Source organism: Phalacrocorax aristotelis, chromosome 1, assembly GCF_949628215.1.
Source record: "Phalacrocorax aristotelis chromosome 1, bGulAri2.1, whole genome shotgun sequence".
Classification (NCBI taxonomy): Eukaryota; Metazoa; Chordata; class Aves; order Suliformes; family Phalacrocoracidae; genus Phalacrocorax; species Phalacrocorax aristotelis.
The window spans coordinates 12,056,316-12,075,983 of record NC_134276.1 but is presented as its reverse complement, the minus strand read 5'-3'; the positions used below and the strand labels follow the sequence as shown (position 1 = coordinate 12,075,983).

At 43.5% G+C, this 19,668-nt stretch overlaps 1 protein-coding gene across 1 annotated transcript in view; it reads left to right on the top strand.

Annotated features, from left to right (window-relative positions):
• The first annotated feature begins 310 nt into the window (after nt 1–310).
• SMCO4 (single-pass membrane protein with coiled-coil domains 4) overlaps nt 311–19,668 on the top strand; it is a 28,897-nt gene continuing 9,539 nt past the window's right edge. Inside the window, exon 1 of the mRNA XM_075081159.1 lies at nt 311–482. The gene's annotated coding sequence lies outside the window, so the exon portion shown is untranslated. The remainder of the gene's footprint in view (nt 483–19,668) is intronic.

Sequence of the window (19,668 nt, the reverse complement as noted above, 5' to 3'; positions counted from 1 at the left end):
TCCCACGGGCCTGTCCCCCACAGCCAGCCGGACACCTGACGGGCCCCAGGCGGGAGCGGGGTCGGGTGTACCGGGGGTTTCCCCTCAGGCGGGCGCTGAGGGGCGGCGGCGGTGCCGGCGACTCCCCGCTCCTCGTCCCTCAGCTTCCCGCCCTTGGGGCTGAGATCCCGCCGCAGCGGCAAGAGCTCGCCTCCCCTCAGGGGCGGCAGCGCCGCCGCGGCCGGCCGGACCGGGGCGAGGCTCGCGGGCAGCGGGTCCCTCGGCGTGCGGCAGAGGGCGCCCAGCGTTCCGCCAGAGCGGGGCCGGGAGGAGCCTCCGGCGCGGCGCGGCGCGGCGGGGCCGGGGAGGGAGCTGCCACGTCCTCTGCGCCGAGCAAAGCCAGCCCGCGCCTCGGCCCCACGTGTGGCGGAGCGGGGAAGTTGCCGGCGGCCGGCTCGGACTCTGCCCCTCTCCTCCCGCCGCTGCCCGTCCCTCGGGCTCGGGTGAGCGCAACTCCAAGTGACGGTGGGCCCGCTGTCCCGGGGGCCCGGCGGCGCGGTGGAGGCGTTGGGAAGGGGGCGGCGGGGAGCGCTGAGGCGCGCGGCTCGAGCCCGCGGTGTCCCCGAGGGGAGCAGCGGGGCGGCGGGCTCGGCTGCCGGGCGGGCCAACTTCCTGCGGACTTTCGCTCCGAGCGCTCCTTCCCGGGGCGGCGGGCGCGGCCCCGGGGGCCGGCGGCCGGGGCGCCGCGGTTAGAACCGGAAAGTTTTTAAAGCCGGTGTTGGGCAGCGGAGAGCCGGGAGGCGAGCTGGGCTTGGCGGCGGCGGGCAGGGGGGAGCCGGGCGGCGAGCGGGGCTCGGCGGCGGACAGGAGCCGCCGCCTCAGCGTGTGTGAGGGCGGCGGGCGGCCAGGGGCACCCTCCCGGCCTCCTTCGGTTCCGAGCCCTGAAACGGCCCCGCCTCGGGCGGGGGTCCCGCCGCGGAGGGGGCCCGGGGACGGCCCGGGGGACGGGGGTCCCGCCGCTCCGGGCCGGGAGCTCACGTGTTGCCGCCGCGGTGGGGTTGGGTCGCAGCCCCTGAGAAGCAGGGCTGAGAGGCTGATGAGGGAGGTAACTCTTAAAGAGACGGGCAGAAGGCTTTCAGGTTTTGTGTTCTTGCCGGTTTTTTTCCCTTCTTAATTTCTGTTCCCCAGTCGCGACTACAGTTGTGCTGAGAAATGGCTGAGACCTGTGTTTAAGCAGCCTATTGGGGAAAAAAAAAAAAAAGCTTAGGAAAGCATTAAAAAAAAGGTGACCGAGGGGGGAAAAGAAAAATCAAGATAATCCATTCTGAATGTAAAAATCTGGCTCTTCTCTCTCTCTCTCTCTCTCTTTTTTTTTTTTTTTTTTTTTTTTTTTTTTAAGCACCGCACCTTTGTTTGTGCGTGTTTTGTCCCTGCGGTGTGCTGATGCGAGTTCGGTTCCTAGCTTTCAGTTCTCATTCTTGGGTACCTAAGAAAAAAAATTATTTATTTTCTGTTGTGTTTCTAAACTGGTTACGGTTCAAACCTTCTTTTTAAAGCAGTACAGAAAATAAATGTTCTTCTGTCACAGACATTTCCATTCCAGGGTCCCGATCCTGTGTGAAATTTGTATAAGACTTTTTTGTCAGTCTGTGTGGTCCCACCTGGAGCTGGGTTTCCTGGGGTTTCCATGTTTCTCTCAATTTTGAAAATGTGATTGTCAGTTATTTTTAGCTTTGTTAAAATTTTCCTCCTTTAAATGAACCAGAAGTCTTGTAGGAATTCCCTGATGCCCTGTTAAAAAAAGTGACATGAGTTTCTCATTAGTACATTTTTAATAACTTTTTGCTCTGCCTCTCTCTCTTAACTGCCTTTTAGTGGCCTATTTATAACATACAGATCTCTTACACTGAAGTTAAGAAAAAGCTGATTTTAGACAGTTCTCAACCTTTGTAGGTAGAAATTTCACTGGTCTTTGTTAGATAAATAAACTGCTCTTTGTCACAGCATTTTTAGCTGCTGCTTTTCCTCATGCTTTGTGAGAAGCTGAGAAGGAATATCTACCAACTGGAGTTTTGGGTGCAGCCTCTTTCTTTAGTGCTTCTTCCAGCGTGGACTTGCACAGGTCTCTTGTTCTGTTCCTTGAGAGGGTTTTGGCCAAGCTGCTGACCACAGATGCGGGGTGATGCGGAAGAGCATGGACAGCACTGGCAGGCATACAGAGACAAGCCATTTACAGAGCTGGACATCTTCAGATGCTGCCAGGGTGGACATCGGAAAGCCCTCCTTCTAGGGAGCCCTTAGCACACTTAGCACCCTTTTGGGATGTGGTGACAGACCGATGGGACTGCTTTGTGTGAGACACAAGACGTTTAGCAGTGGCAGCATGCCCACACCTCCTGTCTGTGAAACACCGCCTAGGCTTTGAAGCTGACCCGGAGTGTCAGACTTGCGTGGAAATTGCCCTGTGTGAGGTGACAACACCCAGTCGCACTCCTAGCTGACCACTGGTTCGTTGCTGCTTCTTTGGAGGGGTGTACAGTAACTGAGAGGGTGGACTGTTTCCTCTGTGGTTGCTGATATATCTGTATGCTAGCAGAATAATATCTTTTTTAATTATTTTTAATCTAATCGTGTTTTTCCATGCATTAAATGGACAGTGAAATCCTTTTGCATATATATATGACACACATGCTGATTAGGTGATATGAGCTGGCTTATGGGACTATAGACTAAATCTTTTGGCCATGGCACTTAATGTAATGCAGTTTCCTTGTTCGTTTTTGTTACAAATTTTCCTCCTCCATTCTCCTTCTCCCTTGACTGTTTCTTTGAAGCCCAACAAGGCTTGTCCCGGTGGTGTGTGCACTACCAAGAAGCAGTGGTATAGAGGAGCTGAAAGAATTTTTCCACGAAGAGTCACGGGAGACCTGCCCTGATTCAGCAGGTAGCACTGCTGTCATGGGGACTGCGCTCGGAGAGAGGCACATTGATCTTTTGCAGTGGTGTCAGGGTGTGAGGGAACTGAGCGCTAATTCTCTCCATTGAGTTGGGCTGGGTTTTGCTTTTACTGTTACAGCTATGCCCCAGCTACTCCCAAAGCCGTCTGAGCCCTTCAAGAATGGATCTGGCATCTCTTGTTTCAACTACTTTGGTCCAGGTGCTCCAGAATAAAACGATCCCTGTCTCTGTACATGTCTCTCTCCATCATACACTGCAAGAAGCATCTCTGGGGGGGGATTGGTGTCCATAATATCCAGTAGCAATTTGTGTTGCATGCCAGTCTGGGTTTCTCTATTTTGTGAGTGATTATGGAAATCCTGTCATGCTTAGAGAAATGTCCCACAAAAAGATCTTGGCTGTTGTCTTCTCTGAAGACCCTGTAAGGTTGATTGCTGTACAGGGCCACCAGAGCAACGGCAGTGGTGCTCTGTAAGACCACAGGTTCTGTAACCAGGTGGCATTTTTTTCACGAGGTAAGAGATCCTGAGGGGTCTCCATGATTGTGCTGTTCTGTGTTGCTCACTTTTTGTTTTGGTGTTTTGGTTTTTTTTTTTAATTATTGCAGTATCAGCTTTCCAGTAAGTGCTCCTTAAAGCTGAGAAGTTACCTTCCTTTCTGCCCATTATGGGAAAGAGTTATGTTGACAGATGTGGGCTCTGTGAGGATTTGCTGAGCTCTTAATCCTGTTTGTGGCTAATAGGCCATGCTAATGTGGAAGGGCATCTCTTTCGGTATATAAAGGACTTAACTGCTTGCTACCTTAGGGAAATGTGCTGTTAAAATGCTGTAATTATCTTAGCTGTAGTGGCAGGTCAGGAGGTTGTCGATATAAAACTCTGCAACAGTGCAGGCCTCCTCCACCTGCTTTTTTTTTTCTTTTTTTTTGAGAGAGATTTTTAGTTGTTAAGACAAACCCTAAAATAATTGCTGTAGGCAATAGAGGAAGCAGGCTTTGTATGTTGAATGTGGCAAACAGCCAGAGATCAGATACTTGTGAGCTCTTTAGGTACATGTGTATCTTGAGGGGATGAGAATGTGCGATAATATTCTCTTTGTTGTCTTTTGCCCTACCACTAGTTTAGTTTCAGGGTTTTTTTATCTTCTCCATCCTGCTCCATTTGATTTCTTGTATGCCGTTTTTCATTGCAAAGAAGTTAGTCACTTCTTTCGCTTTTTAAAATGCGAGCTCTGTGCTTTTCCATGTCAGCGTGACAAGAAGTTTCTGACCAATTTTGTCATTAGAAGTGTTGTAAAATTTCTCAAAGCGTAGGGCGTGCCCCAATTGAATTATTCTGTGTTAAAGTTGTGAAAGTATAAGCATAATTTTAAGTATATTAGCAACTTGGCAGAGGCTTCTCTGTCTAGTCCATCAGTACGGTGGTCAAAACTTAATCTAAATAAATGGTGCGCAGTGATAGGACTTTCCCCCGCAGTTTCATGTGAGTGTAGAAAACACCGCTTTCCACCTCGTATAATTAACGTATGCCATTTAAGCAGCTATTTTATTAAAGATGGGGGCTACATTCTTGGGATCAAAGGACCTATGTTGTGCAGTTTGCTGGTGAGATTCTTTGGGGCTGAAAAGCTGAGCAAAGTAACTGCTTGCCTTCCTGTTTGCTAATTTGCAATATTAGAGACACATGCAAGATAGGGACCTTAGTTCCATGTTAACCAAGTGTTTGGTGGAGGATGTTAATAAAAGGAGCTGCGTTCGTAGTGATTTGTGACACTGACTTGCAGTACGCAAGAGACTTGATTTTTAGGTTTCTTTTGAGTGGAGGTTGCTAACAGTGCCAAAATACCTGTGTTTTCCGCTTTATATCGAGTACTTTCTGTAACAGCTGCAAGGGAAGGCTGCTTCTGTGACCACAATGTATCCTCTCTCTAACGGGCTTATAAAAATGAGACGCAATAATAGGGAGACTCAGTGGAAGTGTTGGTCTTGAGGAATTCTTTCTTTTCTTTAAACAGTGGTAAAAATAATGCAGGGCTTTTCTCAGTGCTTTGCAGGTGCCTGTTGACTTCCTGAGGTGAAGGGACTTAGAAAAGGAGTCTGACTGCATGCAGAGTGGCTGCATTCTGGCCCACTCAGGTGGGTATTGACTTTCTGCATTATGGCAGGAGGTCAGAGGAGGCGAGTGTACAAGGTTTTGTGAAATGGCCAGATGTGCGGTAGCAGGAATGCTGAAACTCATTATCAGACTTACCAATGCCTGCAAACCAGGCTAGAACCTGAACTCATGACTGGTGCCTTAAGCCTTAGTGCCAGCTAGCCTCTTATCTGCTCCCTTTCATTATTTTTATTTTATCTTGTTTGGATTGCCCATGTTCTCCATTAGACTTTTTCTAATGATCCTTTTCTTTACACTGTAGTTATCTGTATTTTTCTTTTCCTTTTTACCCCAGCTGTTTTTTGTCAGTTTGTCTGATGTTCTTTTAATTGCATCATTAGATTTTTCTCCTTCTGTGCACCCCCCCCCATGTTGTTTACATTTGTCCTTCCTTTACTCATCATCTTATATTTTTCCCCTTTCAACTCTTATCCTTAGAGGAACCAGTTTTACTCTTGGAGACAAGCCCTTTCTTATTGATTGCCAGCTGCTTTTATTGAAACTAATTTGCATTCTCTCCTCTTATTGTGCTAGACAGAGGACTAGTGATTTTGAAGTAAAGCTCTTTCCCCAAAGGCTTTGCTCAGAAATTGTCTCTGTATTTCACAAAAAGAGTGGAAAATAAAGAGCAGCATCAGTGCAAAAGCTGCTTCTGCCTAAACCAATGTGTTTCTGTCTTTGTCACATGAAAAGTTGAAACATGGCCTGCCCTGCCGTAGGCACAAATGACTTCTCCAGGCTGAAACGAGCTGGTAGGATGGGGGGGACTGCAGCATGATGTGGCCTTACATTTACTTATGCCATTTTGATTGGGACTTGTATTGCCTTGGTACTTTTGTTTGCAAGCACTTGTGTAACTGTGATTTTTTAATTTTTTTTTTTTTTTTTGGCTGTAGGCATCTCTAAAAAAATTTATTAAGAGTAAAGATATACTATGGTTAAAGAGTTGAAGAGCTGTGGCTGTGTGATGGTAAACTTGGAAAAAAAATAAATCGGAGCAGGTGGCTGGAGGGGCTTTTAATGCTTGAAGTACTGTCTGCCTTCAGATGGGCTCTTAGATGAGGGTCTTTAATAAGGCTCCTTTAGCCTTATTTATTACTAAATATAAAACCCTTGTGTTCAGGCCATGTTGATTTTGGACTTCGTATCATGCTAGAGGTATGGATAAGCATGACTGGGTGTACCAAACCTCAGGGTGTATATCTGTCTCCTTCTCAGACTGCCTTTATAAATCGGTCTCGCTGCTTTTTCACCCCATGTTAGTTTGGTTTTGTTTGGAAACGAGCTCTCTGACCATGGTACAGTGCTTAGTATGACGCCTGGGGGTGAGGTATGTTGTATAAATCTGTTATTAAAACTCACTGAAGTGCTTTGCCTCTAAAATGTTTGCTCCTAGCATGGCTGCTTACTGGTAGTTAGATGTCAATAGCATCTTACACTTTATATAGCATCATTGTGTCATGAATTATCTTGTGCTTGACTTTGACACCCCATTAGAAGGGTAACAAAAATAAGGAATTGGTCAGGTGAAGCTGCAGGATACAGCTTTTAGTTCTAAAAATGCATAGTTTATGTTCATGGCTGTCACGGTACAAATAAGATCCAAGATCTCAGAGCCTTTTATTAGACCTTACTGGTGCCAGTATAAAATATGACTCGGAGCCTGCAGCTGTGGCACAAAAAGGCTCAGGGAATTCACCTGTAGTTGTTTGTTTTTGTGAACTTAGGTTTGCTTAGAAACTACCGCACTTACTGTGCCATCAACCCACTACACCTGCCATCACTGTGCAGCCAGTTTGGGTGGGAGAGCATACAATTCAGCATAGTTTAGGACAGAAACCAAAGGATAAACATCTGTCTTACGTGGCTTGAGGGGTTTAGGTGGTGATGCTGCATAGCATCAGAAAAATTCAGGTTGACTGAATTGGTAACTGTTTAAAGGGGTGGCTTGTAGTTACATTGTTATAATCCGTGAAGTATGTTGAAGGCTTGGAGACTTGGGGTTACTTGCGGTGAAGGATTTTAGCATGGAGGAAAGGGCTGCATGTCAACTTCTTGCTTAAATGTTTGGGTTTGACAGCGTTATTCAGAAATCCTGATGCTGGTTCTTGCTGCTGAACTGAGATTCTTTCAAGCTGAAGAGCAAGCCTTAGCCAGTTTCCCTCCATTGTTTAAGCCTTTCCCGCAGTGGTAAGAGAAATATTTAACAGGATAGGAAACAGTGTCTGAAAAAGTAAGATTTGCTCTGGAATCTGATTGCCTGAACTATTTCTAAGTCTCTTACTTTTCTAAAAGTTGAAGCTGACTTACTTCTTTCTGTTCATAATCTATTTAGCATATTAATTCATTGTACAGTAATCTCCAATAAACATGCTTTTGCTTTTTATTTTTTTGGGATTACATTATAGAATGGGAAGAGGAAGGGAAATATTTGTATAAAACCATTTTATTGTTTTTCCCATGTCTTCCAGTTATAGCACTGCCTTCCTGAGTGGGAGAAAGTGAGACCTTTCTGTTCTGTGTCCAAATGGAACAAAGTGCAGAAGCCAAGAGTTGAAGTAGGAGTGAGAATCCATTTGACTTTTCAAATCCTTGCCTTTCTTAATAACAGGATGGGTTATTATTATTGAAAATCATGATTTTTTAGAAAAAGTAAGTTATTAAATTTAGCTTGTGCTTAAGGGGAAGCAATGGGAATTCCAAACACCCGAAGAAACCTGTAGGAATAAATCTTTGGAGCAAATTCAGTAACAAGCAGAAATATTCAAGTTGATCTGTATGTCTTAACATTGATCTCCTCCTGGACTAATTACGCCCCTCCTAACACAGATAGGGTGTAGCTGTACAGTGCCTTGCAGCATGACCTGCACTTCTCTGCCCACACTCTCAAATAATTAGACAGGAGTTGGATCTTCTCTGTAAGCCTTCTAGCTTTCTTATTTCAGAGCTGTGCTCAATTTAAAATGCAGTGCTGAGAGACTGGCCCTTTTTAGCTCAGGCACAGCACCAGTCTAACCAATCACTGCGGCTTTTGAACTGGAGCTGGTTTGCATCTAATATTCTCTGAACAGGTGTGAGGAAGATGGGGTCTGCCTGTGGTGTACCAGCCCATTGTGCCCCATGACGGGTTCTGGTAAATCAAAGCTGTTGACGACTGGCCTAGCTGTTATTTCATGTTCCCTCCTTCTTTCTCTGTATATGTTCCTGAGATGCCCAGCTGCCTGTGGGAGGTTACTTGCAGCTGTGCTTTGTGGCTTTGAAAAACTTCTGTGGGGCTCAAACCATGACAGGGGGAGGGGTGGTTTTTTTTGTTGGTGTGGTTTTTGGAAGAAGGTACCTGTGTGCTGTTTACATTTTTAATATCATGATGTGTTTTCTTGGGAAAGATTGGTTTTCCAGTGCCTCTCACAACAGTGAAAAGAACCCACTGGCTCCTAAAGCTTATCTGTTTAATGCACTCCCTTGACCTTTTCAACCACTTCATGCTTTTGCAAGGATATAAACCTGGATATTTTACATATCCCATGTTGCTGAACTAAATGACAGTTTGGGAGTTTGAGAGGTATGAGCTTTGATGGTAAATGCATATTTTTTCCCATGTATAACTTTTATCTTTGTACTCTGTGCTGGGCACTCCTGAAGGAGAAATTCAGTGTGAAGAGAGGTCTTCTGACAGTTTTGGCCTTAGCAATCCTTAGAAGCACAGGAGATGAAGAATTAAAGGAAAGAGCTGCAGTGTGCAGAGTCTGAAGAATTAACATCAGTCCCTTTTTGGTATAATGTAAGGAAAGAGGTGACTGGTGGAAGAAATCTTTCTTGTGGTACTAGCAGAGAAGCACAGACAGTATTTGAGAGCCAGATAAAGCCCCACAAGCAGCAGAAGCATATTTAGCTGCGGAAACTTTCCGGGCTGGGATCAGTGTTCTAAACCACAGTTTAACAGAGAGTCAACAAAATGTGTTTCTCAGGGGATGAAAAGACTTCCAGTTAGTGATTCCTCTTCATCTGCAAGCTTCAAATGTATTTGATAATCCCCATATAATGCAATTCAAAAGTATTTTTAAGCTTAACCTTACTTTAATTAAAAAGAGGCATCATGGCAGGATATTGTACATTGCATGTTTGCCGAGCACCATATACTATCTGGACAAATGACTGAAAACTTTGCTATATGGCATTTATTTGCTGCTGTCTTTTGTGCCAAATTTTAGCTGTTGCTGGGTTTTGTTTTTTTTTTTTTGTGAAATGAATGGGTATGAATTTTTCTCTGAATATTTTCATTCTGTGAATGTTCTTATTCATTGTGTGAAAGTAATATGATGCTGTGTTACTAAAAACAAAAACAATTTAGGTTGTAGGCATATATTGTAATGTCATTGGCTTTTTTTTCCCCTGTAAGAATTACAGTAGATGCTGATGGTTTGTTAAGCTTAAGGAGGGATAGAGTTGCTTTCTATTTGTGAATATATATTCAAAATAAATACTATTTATGAAAGTTTATTTCAAGTTACCTACAGGAGAGTGAACATGCAAGGAGGGGGTATATAACGTTTTCTTTGGAACATACCTTTGCTAAATATATTTTTTAAAGGTTGCTAATCTGTTTCCTGCCTGGAAACCAAGGAAGTCAAAGAGAGAAGGAGATTATGGACATATCTGTTACTTCAATGCTGTGGCGTTTCTATGACTTCCATCTCCTACGCAGTTACAAGCTCTGCAGGAGAGGGATATGCAACTTGTATTGAAAACTTTCAGGTTTCCTGTTTCTCTGAGCAAGCTGGTTTCTGGCTGAGCCAGTTAACTTTTACTGCTGGGCCATCTCTCTGTGTTTTCCATTGCCCTGGGAAATTTGTGGTCTCTGCTGTTCCTGACCACCCTGGTTACGGACTGATCTCTTCCCTCCAGACTCACAATACTAGCAGTGTAGCGGCATCAGCTATGTGCAGGTCCCTGTGAATTCTGCTGTCAGTTGTATTTCTTGTAAATAACGTGTTGCTGTTACAGAATTCCAGGGAGCCTTGAATATAAACGTATCAATTATGTGTCAACACAACAGCATCTGTCCTTGAAATTGGGTATCATTTATTTGGCATCAGCATAGCAAAGATTTGGCTGGCAGCCAGAGTAAAGTATTCCAGCAGAAACTGCTGCAACAGGAGCCATCTCTGAAGTAATTCTCTGAAATTCAGGTGCTCTAATGTAATCTCTTAATAAATTCTTAAGACATTAGGGACCTTAAGCAAAAAAGCTTTTCAGGTTCCACATTCTTGTCTACTTTTATTTCTTTTTCATGTCCATTTTTTTTTGTTCCTGCTCTCCGAAGAGATACACACAAAGTTCTGGGATGTATATATCTTGTGATTTAATATCCTTTTCTGGCTTTCCATTTCATATTGTAACACTTGTTTACATAATTCCAAATGAATGCAATCAGTGATGGCTTCTTTGGGGAAACTTTGCTTAACTGTGAAAGAGGCAAGGCTTTTGAATAGGAGAGGAAGGCATTAATCCCTTTTCTCCTAAAAGATGTGTACTTGTTTGGTTTTTTCCCTTTTTTCTTTTTTTTTTTTCCCCTAATTAACTTGGTCTCTCTAATCTTCCTCACTTTCTCTTAGACCTTATCTAAGTAAGTTTCACATTCCCAGAGATGCAAGTGAGTCAAAACAGTAATTTCAGGAAGTTAGAAAAGCCCGAAGTCTGTAAGACACCCTATTTGTCATGGGCATAATTGCCATGGTTCACTAAAAGGTACCTGTGGGAAATTGGAAATCAGATCACACTGGTTTTATGGATGATCCTGATCATACTTGAAGGAGATAAAGAAGTAACTCTTCTGTTTCATGGTATATAGCTTGTCATAGTCAGCTGGTTGATTCTGATGTAAATAACTTTTTAAAAATTAGAACGGGAAGATCAGAGTTGGAAGGCAGAAGATATGGCAGAAAGACCTAGGGTCATGTACTGTATTCAAATGTTTCCCTCGAGTTTTCACTGACGAAGCTCCAAACAGTCCCCGTCCCTTCATCCAATTGAAGTTTTTCACTTGTGTGCTGAAGAAACTCCTTTCTAGGAAAGCGTTAAGAACAATAAAGAGATAAAAGTAGTTGGGAGAAAATATGCGTTGGATTTTCATTGCTGGAAGACAAGCTTGTAGAATAAAGATGAGCTGGGGTTTTTTAAGATTTTTGGTTTTGATGGATATTTTTTTCCCCTGAGGTTTGAAGTCCTGTGAAGTTCATTTTTCTCTCAGAGGGGAGAGAACAATGAAAGGGAGGGAGGTCTGTCATATTCTCTGCATTTCAAATGGGTTGGTTTCTGTTTGGGTAGAAAAGAAATAGTAAATTTGGATTAACTCTTAACTTCACACTCTCAAAAGAAATCACAACTCTGGAGTTAAGTAATGAAACCTCTTTAGGAAAATCAATGCTACCTTTATCCAAGCTCAATTTATTAAAGAGGTCAGCTTTGTTGCTGCCCTCGCATAGGTTGAATTTAATGATTAACCTCTCTGTGACTGTTCGTGTAACTTCTGGCTTTCCATCTGGTACTTTATATAAGCATAAGCCAAGATGATAACAGAATGCTGTAGTAGAGTAGTATGTGCTATTTGGGGAAAAATCTCTTTCCAAATCCTTTATGCAGTATGCATCAGCCCTAGTGAAACTGAGAGAAGCCCATTAAGAAATCCGATTAGCTGTCTGCTCTCTAGATGAGTTAAAATCTCTGTCCAGTGTGGTAATCAGTGATGTCGAACTGGTAGCTTATCTGGTAATAGTGCTGTCGCCTTCTATAGAGGCACCTTCTCTTGCAGTTCTGCCCGGCATGTGTATTCATTTCAGCCGCATGTAACATTGAGCGTCGAAGTGATACCCTGTAATAAATTTTAAAATCCTCTTCAGTGCTGAACCTGGCACTGTCCTGTTCGGTTGTGTTGCTCTTCCATTCAGGAGAGTTCCTTATGAGACCTAAGTGTGTCACGTAAGCAGTCGCATACAAGGGGAGGGAGAGTATGCGTTGTGTGAAAGCACCACAGGAAAGTGCAGCATTAGGTTCAAGGTTCGAAGCAAAGTATTGTCAAGTACTGGAAAGTGTGCTTACTTTAGCAGTAATCATCTCTGTAATTTTCTGCAGGTTAAAAAAAAATCATGTAATTCTGGGAAGTAAATATGAAAAAGATTTCAGAAGTAGCTTCAGTTAATGTAATAGCATGTAAAGCCTAAAGTGTTCTCCTGTTAAAATGGAGAATGTGAGGAAGAGGAATTCTAATGTTAGCAGTCTTTGGTGTATTTACCTCCATAAAATACAGATCTGCTGTGCGTGTCATATCTGTAGATGCTCACATCCATGGAGAGGCCTGGCTGAATCCTGTGGAGAACTGTAGTAGCAAATGAGGCAAGCTGTCAGATGGGAACTGAACTTACCATTATCTCTTGCCACACGTACATAGTCCGGTATCTTTTGAAGGTCTCTTCTGTAGGTAGTTGTTGCTTCCCATCAGTGTTTGCTCATCTTCCATCTTTCCTTTCACTTGAAAGAGGTGAGTTTTGACTGCAGCTGTCCTGATGGTTGGGTTTTTTTAAGTGCTGTACACTTCTAGCTCTTGCGTTCCATCAAGTTACTGTGATCTTAGCCAGTGTTTTCTACCTTGTTTTGTATTTCATTCTAAACTTGCTATTCTGACATATATTAATATTGCACCATTTCTGCCTAGAGGTTTATGAAAAAATTTGACCTGTTGCTAGCATCCCCAGTTGACTGAAACTTTAGCGTGCCCTCAGGGAAAGTGAGATGACACATATGGTACAGCAGATAAAAGGCTATGCTTCTCCCTTCCCTTTCTCAAAAATCCACTTTGTGGTTGGAGTTTCAAGGCTCAGTTAATTCACCAAAAAAAAAAAAAATCTCACTTCTCTGTTGGACAGAGGGGTAAGCAATGGTTGATGGCCTGTGTCATAGGAGGAGTAAGTAGATCTAGATATCTTCTGATTTCTGTAGCCCTTTGTAGGAAAAAGATAGTTCTCTGAGTCCTGCTGGAGGTGGTGTGTACTGTCCTCACCTCCAAATGCACAGAACATGCTTTTTGATTCTCTTGGGATTTGGAGAGCCCATGCTGAAGAGTATGGGTGTGTTACACTTGGCTTTATTTAGAATATTCGGGTTCTGGACTGGTTAGTAAGAGGCTCTGTTAAACCACTGCCTGGTTTGCTGTCCAGATACTTGGTTTATTTGCCTTTCTGTGTTGAACCTCCATCCCTTTTCTTAGTCTCCCCTCTTCTTCCCACTTCAATTCATGGCACTTTTTGAGGAAAATAACATTTTCCTTTTCCTTTACACTTGCACTAGAAATTCAAAGGACAAAATGCCCCTCCTTCACTCTTGAAGTGCTATCTTGCAATATTCTCAGATTAAACACTGGGGTCGCTGAATCCACTTCTGGCACCACAGCTCTTGTGTTGAGGAACAACAGCCTGTTTGGAGCAGTGTTTGCAAAACCATTTCATACATCTCACTATTACCAAGTCAGTACTGCAACCTTGTATAAGCCAGTCTCCATCCACTTAACTCCAGGACAACTTCAATGATTAATATTTATATAAAAGCTTTCATGTTTTCACAGTGAAATTGTCTTACTCTCAAAAGAAAAGGTGGCTTTTCCCCTGTTGACTCGGTGTGAAAAAGCTTGCAAAGGCTTTCAGCAGCACTGCATCTGAGACAGGCATCAGCAGAAAAACGAGGGTCGTCTTGAATTTGGTATTTCATTTTGTGAAATCGCCTACTCTGAGAGAAATAAAACATTTACATGTATATTAACCAATGTTTGCCAGCTCTTGGAATAAAGCCAGTTCTCTCAGGGCCAAACAAACGCTCTGAGTGAATGAGTAATAATCTGCTATTGTCACTCCTAATTTATGGATGGGTAGATAGAGCAATGTTTGCCATCTTAAGTTGTTCTATTCGCTTGAAAGACTAAAAATCACAATTAGCTATTGGCTTGGAGTATCTATAGCATGTCTGTTTATAGCTGATTTACTCAATATAGCTGTTGCAAAAGTTCAAATCCTCCTCACGTGATAACAAGTAATTGTTGAAGAGGATGAGAATGCATGAAGGTTACAGATGTTTTGGGACAGTAATTTGGAAGCTGCAGCCAGAGGCTGAAAAGATATATGGTGGCATCTCTTTTTAAATGATGCGCAAGGTCCCTGTGCCTCATTTATTTTCTGAGGAAACCTGTATCATCTCTCTCATGTTAATAGAAAGTTAAAAACCTATGGATTCTCAAATTAATTGCTGTATTGAGCTTTTGTTGTAGATAGATAAGTAAGAGGAGGGTGTAATACTGAGTACCTTACAATGCTTTCCTGTGTCTCTGAGCCTTTTCATTTGCTTATTTTTTTCAACAAGTGCAGTCAAAAACAGTTTGGAAAGCTTGGTTTTATGCATTTATGAGTGTGGTTTTCTCAGGAAGTTAACAGAAATCTTGGCAAGATCAGGCTGAATAAAAACAGCATCGAGACTTTCTTTTGTTGAGAAAGATGTGTGTTTTAATGGGAGTGCTTAAAATCCCACCCCTTTAAGGCCCATATTAAATCTTGCAGAGGGCAAATAGCACAGCATCCCTCTGTGGGGTCTGAGGTATTGAGAGCCACTCTTGAGATTAAATTTTCCTCATAATGTCCTGTGAAGTCTTCTCAGGTCTCCTGGCAGGTGGTGGTGGAGTGTGCTGTATCATACCTAAATGCATAGGTAGGAGATGGATGAGAAGCACAAACCTCGCTTGTCAGCCACTAAGTGTAAATAAACATGGTGCAGAGATGAGAACAATAATTGATGTCAGTCTTCTCCGATGGATTGACTCTTCCATCCGCTTCTTTTAGTCTTTTTTTTTTTTTTCACTTCCATGCAGCTTTTCTTCCATGCAGTGGTTTCTTTCCTTTTGTTTCCCTTCCTCTCTTGCACACTAAGGGGGCTTTCCTGCTCTTTCTCTCTGGGTTTCATCATCTCTCTCACCTACTTGTGCTGCATCACAATTTTTTTCTTCTTTCTTTCCTTCCCCCCACTGCATTAAACTTCCTATCTGTGGTCTTGTTAAATGAAATAACAGCAAGAGCGGTTGGTGTTGATGTTGCAGATACCAGGATGTCCACAGCCCAGGGTGCGGGCATTAATATTCTGTCTGTAAGCTGTGGAATACAGACTCTGGAGAGATGCCTAAGGACATGATTCCTCAGCCCCTCTGAAAGGTCAGACGTAGGACTTAACTTCTGTACTGTGCAGCCTTAGCTGTCACTTGGTGTTCACAGGCACTTAGATAAGATTAGAAACTAATATATCCCTGGTTTGAGAGAAGGTCAAATAATACGTGATCCAAACCCTATGTCTACTGGATCATGGGCAGGCGCCTTTAAACACCCCTTTCCTGTACGCCCACAGTTCCCAAGCTGTCCTTGGGCCCAAACGCTGACTTCACTTCCATTCTTACGGTTCAAGGTACAGCTTGATGTGGTTGGATTGCTGGGTGCCTGCTGCTGCATCGACAAGAGGCATCTACTGAATATGCCAGAACACATACTATCGAATTCAGCTGGTGTGAACGATGAAGCAAAATGAGTCATATTTTTAAGAGCTGGTCAGCAGCATCTTAATAAAAATGGGAGATGGGGGGAGAACCAACTGTACCACAAAACCAACAAAAAAAAGCCCTAAAGACAAAAAAATCTCCCAAAGACCAAAAATAACCAACCAACCAACCCACCCAACAGCTTGGAGCAGTGTTTCTTGAAATTGCTTTAAAATATGAAACTATTAAGATTAATCTGAATTAATCTACACAAAGTAAGAAAGATACCTGCTTAGATCTCAGCAGCAGCAGGTGCTTGCAGTATTATAAATAGAAAGCAATACAAATTGAGGTGCTTATTAAATTTGCCTTTATGATGCTTTGAAGAATTGCAGTGGAACAGAAAAGAAAAATTACCAAAGGCTCTGGCTTAGAAGGGTGACTGGAATAGCTGTGCTGCCAAAGGAAACGGAACATTAAATAGGATGAGTGATAGACTTGTTCAGAAAAGGTTATCTAACAGTGATTTGTCCCTAGCATGGAGAGACTGTCCAAGAGCTTCGGAGGGATGTGATTGAACAGGGGAGGGCTTAATTTCTTTGGACAGTTTTAATACAGTATTGAATTTTAATATATTTTCCAGGAGATTGTACTGTAGTCCTTTCTAGCACTTACGTTTCTTAGGTTTTCCCTTGTTTCCCTTTTCCCCTTCCCCCAGACGACAAAAGCTAATTCTGCAGGAAATGTTCATGTTTGGGAAATGGGCTTACGCAGAGATTTTGCTGCCTTTTTGGATAAGGCTTTTGGTGAGGATCCTGTGCATCATTCAGCATTTTCTAAAATTCTTGAAGCACTGTAGGGCCTCCGCAGAGAGGTGGCTGAGCAGAGCAGCTAACAAATCGTTGAGTAAACCGGATCAGAGCAGCAGGCTCAACTGGCAGAGACTATTAAAAATGAATCAAAACCTGCAGTGTTTTTTTCTGTAATGAGATACTCAAATTGATTTAATTTGGCAGGGAACATTCTAGGAAATCGTAGCGTGGGAAGATTGGTGCTTTGGGGAGCTGTGAATTGCCCTGCGTGAGATCCGAAATCCTACTTTTTAATGCAGTAAAACTCCAGCACACTTGTTGGTGGAGAGGAGGTCTGTGGTGGCACAATGTCACTCCTGCACCCTTCTCATCTCACTTATTCTCTTGGAAAATGCCTGGCGAACAAATGGCTAAGGCATCTAGGTTAGAAACGGTGATGACACCCGTGCACACACTGAACAGGTAGAGTCCTTACCGCAGAGTGATGGGGGAAAGGGAACGTGTGCAGACAACAGGACTCCTGGCATCCATGCCCAGATCTCCCTGGCGTTGCATGTGTGGGCTTACGTAAGCTAAAGCGGCTTGTTTGCTACACCAACCATTTAATATATTTTACTTGCGGTTAGGAATTCAGTTGCATCTGTATGGAGTTGCTTGAAAAAGACGACATAGGCAGTGCACAAGCATGACTGTCCTTGGGAAAGTTTGGATCTGTTCAGTACGGAATGAAGCTGGTATCTTGTGGTGACCTTACTGGGGTTAATTCATGATTGTGTATCATTGGTGATGCTCTGAGAGCACTGTGAATACAGTGCGTTGCTCTAAAAACAACCCAAGTGGAACGGAAGACTGTACAGGAATAAATGAGAATATGAATATGAATACTGTTACGCCAGGAGATGTAATGTTTTGGTGTTAATAAGTGCTTTAAAAGAAGGTCACTTGTACTTCATGGTGATTGAACTGTGGTACTGATCGATAGCTTTTGCTGAACGTTGTAGAGGAACTTCTGAGACATCCTCCTCTGACTGCCTGGGCTTGCTGGTAATGAACTTCATTATGCGCACAGCTCCATAGCATTTGCTTTTGCTTCTGAGTTTTTGAGCTGGTGGAAGGTCCTGGCAGTAGGACTGTAAACAGGAGTACATAAATAGGTGGCGCAAGAACCAGCGGTGCAGAACTGATTAGCCAAAACCAGGCTTGTGTTCAGAGGGTGGCTTTGCTGGGAAACTCCCTTTGGTTAGACTGCAAAACTTTTTTCTTTCTGTCCCTGTAATTTTATTAAGTCTTAATTAAACTTTCTGCAATTAAATTAGTTTACATTAATGTCACATTGTCTTATTATGTGTATATTGACAGACACTAACAGGGATTTGATCAGCCTAATCCAGCTGTATGTAATTATGTGCCTTCTCCTTAAATAACTGCAAGCAGAGTCTATCAATCATGGCAGGAAAGCCTGCTGCTTTGTTATAATGTGGGATTGTTTAGCGAAATGTAATAAGACTTCAGGTTTAAGCTGGGAAGTAAACAGAATGAGATTTTAATGAGGCCGGTGATAGGAAGAAAAAACTCTCCCCACCCATCCTGTGTAGCAAGTCTCAGTTCTTCCCTTCCCCCCCAAAAAAAAGGTGTCCTGATTGCATTGTTGTTGCGCTAGTGGTGAGAACATTTCTGTAATTTGAAAGGAATTTGTGAAAGGCGCAGATTTCTGGCTGCCGGAGGAACAGCTCTAGCCTAAACCTATGGTGCTGTTCCCATGTAAGGTAGAGGGTTTTTATTTTTCATTCACTGGTAACTTGATTACCTGGTTCAAACAAGAGTGTATAGAAGGCAACAGAGGTGGGAATGAAATCTGCCAAGCTGCAGCACTGCACAAGCTCTAAGACACCTGCCCCACATGGAAAACAAGCAAGGAAGGGAGTAACACAGACACCCACTTCAGTGACTGTATTTGGGTTGATTTCTGTGTGATTTAGTTACTCCCCAGTGTCATGCAGTCCTTCCCTGGCACGTGTACAAGCAGGGAGATTCAGGCATGGTGCCAGCAGGCTTTCCTCAGCCTCCTACTAGAAAACCATCCTGCCAAGAAAAGCTTGAAAAACCAGAACTTCAGACAAGCCCTGAGGGGAGGGGGTGTGTGTTTGAGATCTGAACCCCTCGTCCAGCGTGCTCTGGCATTGGATCCAGCTTGCTTTAAATCTGCCAAGACCTCCAAGTTACTTCATAAATAAAATGCTAAGTGCTACTGTGGGTGCAGTGCTGTCCATTCTCCCCTGCAGGACTGTCTCAGGAGGGTTTCAGGAGTGCTGGTACCCACCCATGTTACTTTCTCCTATTGCAGGTAGTTCTGTATCGAGAGCCAGAAGAGGGAGATTTCCCTTTGTGCCTTCTGAAGAAACAAACTGTTTCACAAGTAGTTTGAGACCAGCATACACAGATCGTCTTGTGGTCAGGAAGTACAAATGTTGTTTCTAGATGTTTTCCTGGTATCCTGGGAGCTATTCTTTCAGCTTTTCTGTCAGTTGCTCTCCATTGTTCCCCTCTCCAGTGCATGCACACGTGGGTACACACGTGCCCCTGCTGCCCCAGGCTTATTCCTTGCCTTTGTGATTTTTGTGGGTTTAGATTTAGCGATCAGTTATTGCTGTGGGCATGGATTTTATGCCTGCCAATGTTTAGCCTGGACTGAATTTTCAGTGCCAAAGTTTTAACGACAGTAGATTTATAAGGAAAAGCAGTGACAGTCCCTCAACTCTCCTGTTTGCATTACAGAACTGTAACATCAGGCTTTGGACTTGCTGGCATTCTGCCTGGCGTGTGTCTTGGGGATCTGTTTCGAACACGTTTATAGTGTCACAGAGTGACAGTGTTGGGAACTTGGTAGTTTGAACAGGAGAAGTCACAACCAGACTGCACGCTGGATCGTAGGAAAAGTGTTTCCCATCTAGGTCATTGTCAGCTCAGAGGATGAGCACTGCTACCCTCTGGTGACAGTTTGGCTTGTGGTGTGAGTTAGCAGTGACAGTCCAGGTCTCGGTGGGCTTGTGACCCCAATGCAGCTGTACTGGAAAACAGAAATGTTATTTTCACACCAGATTCATATTGCTGCACCTTCTTGCAGATGCCAGACGCTTGGGGTTGGTGTGGGAGGGCAGGATGTGAATTTTTAGGAACTCTGACACCAGTGACTTGTTTATTTTTA